Source organism: Coregonus lavaretus (assembly GCF_964263955.1).
Source record: "Coregonus lavaretus genome assembly, chromosome: 5".
Lineage (NCBI taxonomy): Eukaryota > Metazoa > Chordata > Actinopteri > Salmoniformes > Salmonidae > Coregonus > Coregonus lavaretus.
Genome location: NC_139992.1, coordinates 20,732,481 through 20,739,687, shown reverse-complemented (window position 1 = coordinate 20,739,687; position 7,207 = coordinate 20,732,481). Strand labels below are relative to the sequence as shown.

Below are 7,207 nucleotides of genomic sequence, written 5' to 3'. Positions count from 1 at the left end.
TGTGTGGCTGTGGTAACTAGTGGCACTCATTTGGCTGCAGATACAGAAAGTGAAAATTGCCTAGACTATATTTTTCTTCACTTATTTTCACCAGTCAAATAAGAGATGAAACTGACGCATCCGACTTTTTAATGAATCAACGAAATGTTAAATTGTGTGTACGGCGTTAATGAGGCAATTATCGGACTATTGTTCCAGGTAGGAATAGTGCTGCATTCATGTGCTAGTTGGAAATAGGAAACTCGGAAATGTTCGACTTGCTACACTGGTTGTAATTAACGTGACATAGGTCAGGTCATGCATCACTGCAGCAGACTAGGGACTCGTTTTTTATATAAACGTCGTGCTTTCCTGGAACATTTATTTTAAACATAAGAGAAACACTTTCAGTTTCAATATCATAACCGATCTCTTTTGCCTTCCAAACGCGGACCAGACTGAACAGCCGCACTGCACAGCGTCGCGGAGGTAAGCCTAAACTCTTGCACTTCTAAATGTGGGATGTTTTACTATATGATATATAGGTATTGATTTGCAAGTTGACTGGTTGCAATATAGGCTGGTAAAATAATATTTTTTACATTTGCGGTTAATTAATTGATTGGATAACCACGCGTGTGCATGCAAGTACATTCGGAGCTATTCATGGATTAGCCTCTACGAATCCGAGAGTGGAAGTCTCCGCTCTCATGTAGGCTCACTTTTTGTGAACAGTCCCATCACAAGTCAGGCTGTTGAATTAACTTAATTTGAACGTACTTTACCTGTTGTCTGCTGGTTTTGTCCTTATGTAGGAGGTCATCTGAGACAAATCAAATCAAATTTATTTGTCACATACACGTGTTTAGCAGATGTTATAGCGGGTGTAGCGAAATGCTTGTGCTTCTAGCTCCGACAGTGCAGTAATATCTAACAAGTAATATCTAACAATTTCACAACATATACCTAATACACACAAAACTAGTAAGGAATGGAATTTAAGAAAATATACATATATGGACAAGCAATGACAATGACAGAGCGGCATGGACTAAGATACAGTAGAATATTATAGAATAGAATGCAGTATATACATATGAGATGAGTAGTGCAACATATGTAAACATTATTAAAGTGACTGTAAACATTATTCAAGTGACTAGTGTTCAATTTCTTAAAGTGGCCAGTGACTTCAATAGGCAGCAGCAGCCTCTAATGTGCTAGTGATGGCTATTTAACAGGGTGATGGCCTTGAGATAGAAGCTGTTTTTCATTCTCTCGGTCCCAGCTTTGATGCACCTGTACTGACCTCGCCTTCTTGATGATAGCGGGGTGAACAGGCAGTGGCTCGGGTGGTTGATGTCCTTGATGATCTTTTTGGCCTTCCTGTGACATCGGGTGCTGTATGTGTCTTGGAGGGAGGGTAGTTTGCCTCCGATAATGCGTTCGGCAGACCGCACCACCCTCTGGAGAGCCCTGCGGTTGCGGGCGGTGCAGTTGCCGTACCAGGTGGTGATACAGCCCTACAGGATGCTCTCAATTGTGCATCTGAAAAAGTTTGTGAAGGTTTTAGGTGCAAAGCTGAATTTCTTCAGCCTCCTGAGGTTGAAGAGGCTCTGTTGCACCTTCTTCACCACAATGTCTGCGTGGGTGGACCATTTCAGTTTGTCGGTGACGTGTACGCCAAGGAACTTGAAGCTTTCCACCTTCTCCACTGCGGTCCCGTCGATGTGGATAGGGGGGTGCACCCTCTGCTGTTTCCTGAAGTCCACGATCATCTCCTTTGTTTTGTTGACGTTGAGTGAGAGGTTATTTTCCTGGCACCACACTCCCAGAGCCCTCACCTCCTCCCTGTAGGCGGTCTCGTCATTGTTGGTAATCAAGCCTACTACTGTTGTGACGTCTGCAAACTAGATGATTGAGTTGGAGGCGTGCTTGGCCACACACAGTCATGGGTGAACAGGGAGTACAGGAGGGGGCTGAGCACGCACCCTTGTGGGGCCCCAGTGTTGAGGATCAGCGAAGTGGAGATGTTGTTTCCTACCTTCACCAACTGGGGGCGGCCCGTCAGGAAGTCCAGGACCCAGTTGCACAGGGCGGGGTTCAGACCCAGGGCCTCAAGCTTGATGATGAGCTTGGAGGGTACTATGGTGTTGAATGCTGAGCTATAGTCAATGAACATAATTCTTACATAGGTATTCCTCTTGTCCAGATGGGATAGGGCAGTTTTAAGTGTGATGGCGATTGCACCGTCTGTGGATCTATTGGGGCGGTAAGCAAATTTAAGTGGGTCTAGGGTGACGGGTAAGGTAGAGGTGATATGATCCTTGACTAGGTGAGTGCTATAGGGCGATGGTCATTTAGTTCAGTTACCTTTGCTTTCTTGGGTACAGGAACAATGCTGGCCATCTTGAAGCATGTGGGGACAGCAGACTGGGATAGGGAGAGATTGAATGTCCGTAAACACACCAGCCAGCTGGTCTGCACATGCTCTGAGGCCGCAGCTAGGAATGCTGTCTGGGCCGGCAGCCTTGCGGGGGTTAACACGTTTAAATGTTTTACTCACGTCAGCCACGGAGAAGGAGAGCCCACAGTCCTTGGTAGCGGGCCGCGTCGGTGGCACTGTGTTATCCTCAAAGCAGTGTTTAGCTTGTCCGGAAGCAAGACGTCGGTCTCGGCGATGTGGCTGGTTTTCCTTTTGTAGTCCGTGATTGTCTGTAGACCCTGCCACATACAGTGAGGGAAAAAAGTATTTGATCCCCTGCTGATTTTGTACGTTTGCCCACTGACAAAGACATGATCAGTCTATAATTTTAATGGTAGGATTATTTGAACAGTGAGAGACAGAATAACAACAAAAAAATCCAGAAAAATGCATGTCAAAAATGTTATACATTGATTTGCATTTTAATGAGGGAAATAAGTATTTGACCCCTCTGCAAAACATGACTTAGTACTTGGTGGCAAAACCCTTGTTGGCAATCACAGAGGTCAGACGTTTCTTGTAGTTGGCCACCAGGTTTGCACACATCTCAGGAAGGATTTTGTCCCACTCCTCTTTTCAGATCTTCTCCAAGTCATTAAGGTTTCGAGGCTGACATTTGGCAACTCGAACCTTCAGCTCCCTCCACAGATTTTCTATGGGATTAAGGGCTGGAGACTGGCTAGGCCACTCCAGGACCTTAATGTGCTTCTTCTTGAGCCACTCCTTTGTTGCCTTGGCCGTGTGTTTTGGGTCATTGTCATGCTGGAATACCCATCCACAACCCATTTTCAATGCCCTGGCTGAGGGAAGGAGGTTCTCACCCAAGATTTGACGGTACATGGCCCCGTCCATCGTCCCTTTGATGCGGTGAAGTTGTCCTGTCCCCTTAGCAGAAAAACACCCCCAAAGCACAATGTTTCCACCTCCATGTTTGACGGTGGGGATGGTGTTCTTGGGGTCATAGGCAGCATTCCTCCTCCTCCAAACACGACGACTTGAGTTGATGCCAAAGAGCTCGATTTTGGTCTCATCTGACCACAACACTTTCACCCAGTTCTCCTCTGAATCATTCAGATGTTCATTGGCAAACTTCAGACGGGCATGTATATGTGCTTTCTTGAGCAGGGGGACATTGCGGGCGCTGCAGGATTTCAGTCCTTCACGGCGTAGTGTGTTACCAATTGTTTTCTTGGTGACTATGGTCCCAGCTGCCTTGAGATCATTGACAAGATCCTCCCGTGTAGTTCTGGGATGATTCCTCACCATTCTCATGATCATTGCAACTCCACGAGGTGAGATCTTGCATGGAGCCCCAGGCCGAGGGAGATTGACAGTTATTTTGTGTTTCTTCTATTTGCGAATAATCGCACCAACTGTTGTCACCTACTCACCAAGCTGCTTGGCGATGGTCTTGTAGCCCATTCCAGCCTTGTGTAGGTCTACAATCTTGTCCCTGACATCCTTGGAGAGCTCTTTGGTCTTGGCCATGGTGGAGAGTTTGGAATCTGATTGATTGATTGCTTCTGTGGACAGGTGTCTTTTATACAGGTAACAAACTGAGATTAGGAGCACTCCCTTTAAGAGTGTGCTCCTAATCTCAGCTCGTTACCTGTATAAAAGACACCTGTCCTGGGAGCCAGAAATCTTTCTGATTGAGAGGGGGTCAAATACTTATTTCCCTCATTAAAATGCAAATCTATTTATAACATTTTTGACATGCGTTTTTCTGGATTTTTTTGTTGTTATTCTCTCTCACTGTTCAAATAAACCTACCATTAAAATTATAGACTGATCATGTCTTTGTCAGTGGGCAAACGTACAAAATCAGCAGGGGATCAAATAATTTTTTCCCTCACTGTACGTCTCGTGTCGGAGCCGTTGAATTGCGACTCCACTTTGTCTCTATACTGATGTTTTGCTTGTTTGATTGCCTTGCGGAGTGAATAACTACATTGTTTGTATTTTGTATTCTTGTATTCCTAGTCACCTTGCCATGGTGAAATGAGGTGGTTCGCGCTTTCAGTTTCGCGCAAATGCTGCCATCTATCCACGGTTTCTGGTTAGGATAGGTTTTAATAGTCACAGTGGGTACAACATCTCCTATACACTTCCTGACATACTCAGTTACTGTATCGGTGTATTCGTCTAAATTATTTTCGCAAGTTACCCGGAACATATCCCAGTACGCGTGATCAAAACAATCCTGAAGCGTGGATTCCGATTGGTCAGACCAGCATTGAATAGTCCTTAGCACGGGTACTTCCTGTTTGAGTTTCTGCCTATAGGAAGGGAGAAGCACAATGGAGTCGTGGTCAGATTTGCCGAAAGGAGGGCGGGAGAGGGCCTTGTAAGCATCGTGGAAGTTTGAATAACAGTGGTCCAGTGTTTTAGCAGCGCGAGTACTACAGTCGATATGTTGATATTTTGATACCTCAAATTTGCTTTGTTAAAATCTCCAGCTCCAATAAATGCAGCCTCAGGATATGTGGTTTCCAGTTTGGATAAAGTCCAGTGAAGTTCTTTGAGGGCCGTCGTGGTATCGGCTTGAGGGGGGATATAAACGGCCATGGCTATAACGGAGGAACATTGTCTTCGGAGATAATACGGTTGGCATTTGATTGTGAGGTATTCTAGGTCGGGTGAACAAAAGGACTTGAGTTCCTGTATGTTACTACAATTACACCGTAAGTCGTTAATCATGAAACACACACCTCTGCCCTTCTGCTTCCCAGAAAGATATTTATTCCTATCTGCGCGATTAACTGAGAATCCCTCTGGCTGGACCGATTCCGACAGAGTATCCCGAGAGAGCCATGTTTCCGTGAAACAAAGTATGTTACTGGCCCTGATGTCTCTCTGGAAAGAAATCCTTGTTCTGATCTCATCAACTTTGTTATCCAAAGACTGAACATTAGCGAGTAATATACTCAAAAGCGGTGGGTGGTGTGCGCGCCTCCTAAGTCGAACCAGCAGGCCGCCACGAGTGCCTCTCCTCCGCTGGCGATGTTTTGGGTCGGCCTTTGGAATCAGTTAAATTGCTCTGGGGAGTGTGAACAAAGGATCTGCTTCGAGGAAGTCATATTCCTGGTCGTAATGCTGGTAGTTCTGGTGAGTTACCGCCGCTTTGATATCCAACCCTGTCTTGTCCCACGTTGAAGTTGGAGATAGGATGAAAGGTTATTATTTGTGCGCACTGCAGCCATAGGGGAGGAGTAAAGGACTTTGATCCAGGACATACAATTAGGACAGAATCCAAATTGTTTGAGAGTATAAAAAAGATAATCCCACTCCACCCGATCAAACGCCTTCTCAGCATCAAGTGATAACAATATCTCTGGAGTGTCAGATGAAGAGGGATTATAAAGTATATTATAAAGACGTCTGATGTTGAAAAAAGAATGACAATTTTGAATGAAACCAGTTTGATCTGTAGAGATAATGGAGGGAAGGACTGACTCAAAACGGCAGGCAATCATCTTAGAAAGTATCTTTACATCGCAATTCAGTAAAGAAATTGGCCTAAATGAACCACACTCAAGAGGGTTTTTTCCCTTTTTCAGTATAAGTGAAATACATGCCTGTCCCGTTGTTGAGGGTAAAGAGTTTGAGGAGAATGATTCCTCAAATACGAAAAGCAAGAGAGGAGAGAGTTGATCAGAGAATTTTTTTAAGAATTCATTCTGAAATTCGTCGGGTCCAGGGGATTTACCACACTGCATAGTTTTAATTGCCAACACAATCTCTTCTACAGAGAACTGTTCTTCCAATTCAGCAGCTATCTCAGGTTCAGCTGTAGGAATATCTAAGTTCTCAAAGAAAGTGTCTAGTAAGGTAGCATTACCAGCGGATTCCGAAGTGTATAATTGTGAGTAAAAGTTATGAAAGCATGAATTGATCTCAAAATGATCAATACATTTGTTACCCAGCTCGTCAGTTATCTCAGGTATGGTTTGATTTGCAGTTCTCTGACGCAGCTGGTGTGCTAGCATTTTCCCTGATTTGATGTTAATAATTTTGGTATTGAGATTTACTAATTAGATTTTCAGCTTGTCGAGTTGAAAGAAGATTGAACTCTGTCTGAAGTGTCAAACGTTGTTTCAGTAAATCTGCGGATGAAGATTGTGAGTATGCCATATCCAAATCCAAGATTTTATTTATAAATTCCCCTAGGCATTGAATATTGCACTTCCTTAATCTTGCGCTGTACGAAATAATTTGGCCCCGTAGATAAGCCTTCATTGATTCCCATACTGTTGTAGGAGACATTCCAGGGGTTTGATTAAACTCGGGAAATATCTCAAATTTCAGATGATATAAAAGCAACAAAGGTTTCTTCTGATAGCAGTAGTGAGTTAAGCCGCCAAGGACGATAATTAAGCTGTGTATTTGGTATAAGTAGTTTCATAGTAAGGGGAGAATGATGCAAAATGACTATAGCTTGGTAATCACACTCCGTGGTAAGTGGCAGAAATCTATTGTCTAGGAAAAAGTAGTCAATACGTGAGAAGGTCTTATGAACTGGCGAGAAAAAAGAATATTCCCTAGCTGTGGGATTGCGGAAACGCCACGCATCAGATATATGGCATATGTCTTAAGAAATAGCTGATGAAGATGATACCCAAGGAGAGCTACGATCCAGATTTGGCGACAGTACACAATTCATATCACCACCTAGTTTTAGGTATTAGGTGGTGTGTATCCATATTTGGTAATCGTGAAAATAAATTTGTGAAGATTGAACTG

The 7,207-nt window shown here is 44.0% G+C and overlaps 1 protein-coding gene across 1 annotated transcript in view; it reads left to right on the top strand.

Annotated features, from left to right (window-relative positions):
• The first annotated feature begins 413 nt into the window (after window positions 1-413).
• The window catches only part of LOC311129596 (guanylate-binding protein 2-like), a 33,661-nt gene continuing 26,867 nt past the window's right edge, over window positions 414-7,207 (top strand). The window contains exon 1 of the mRNA XM_084161937.1: window positions 414-468. The gene's annotated coding sequence lies outside the window, so the exon portion shown is untranslated. The remainder of the gene's footprint in view (window positions 469-7,207) is intronic.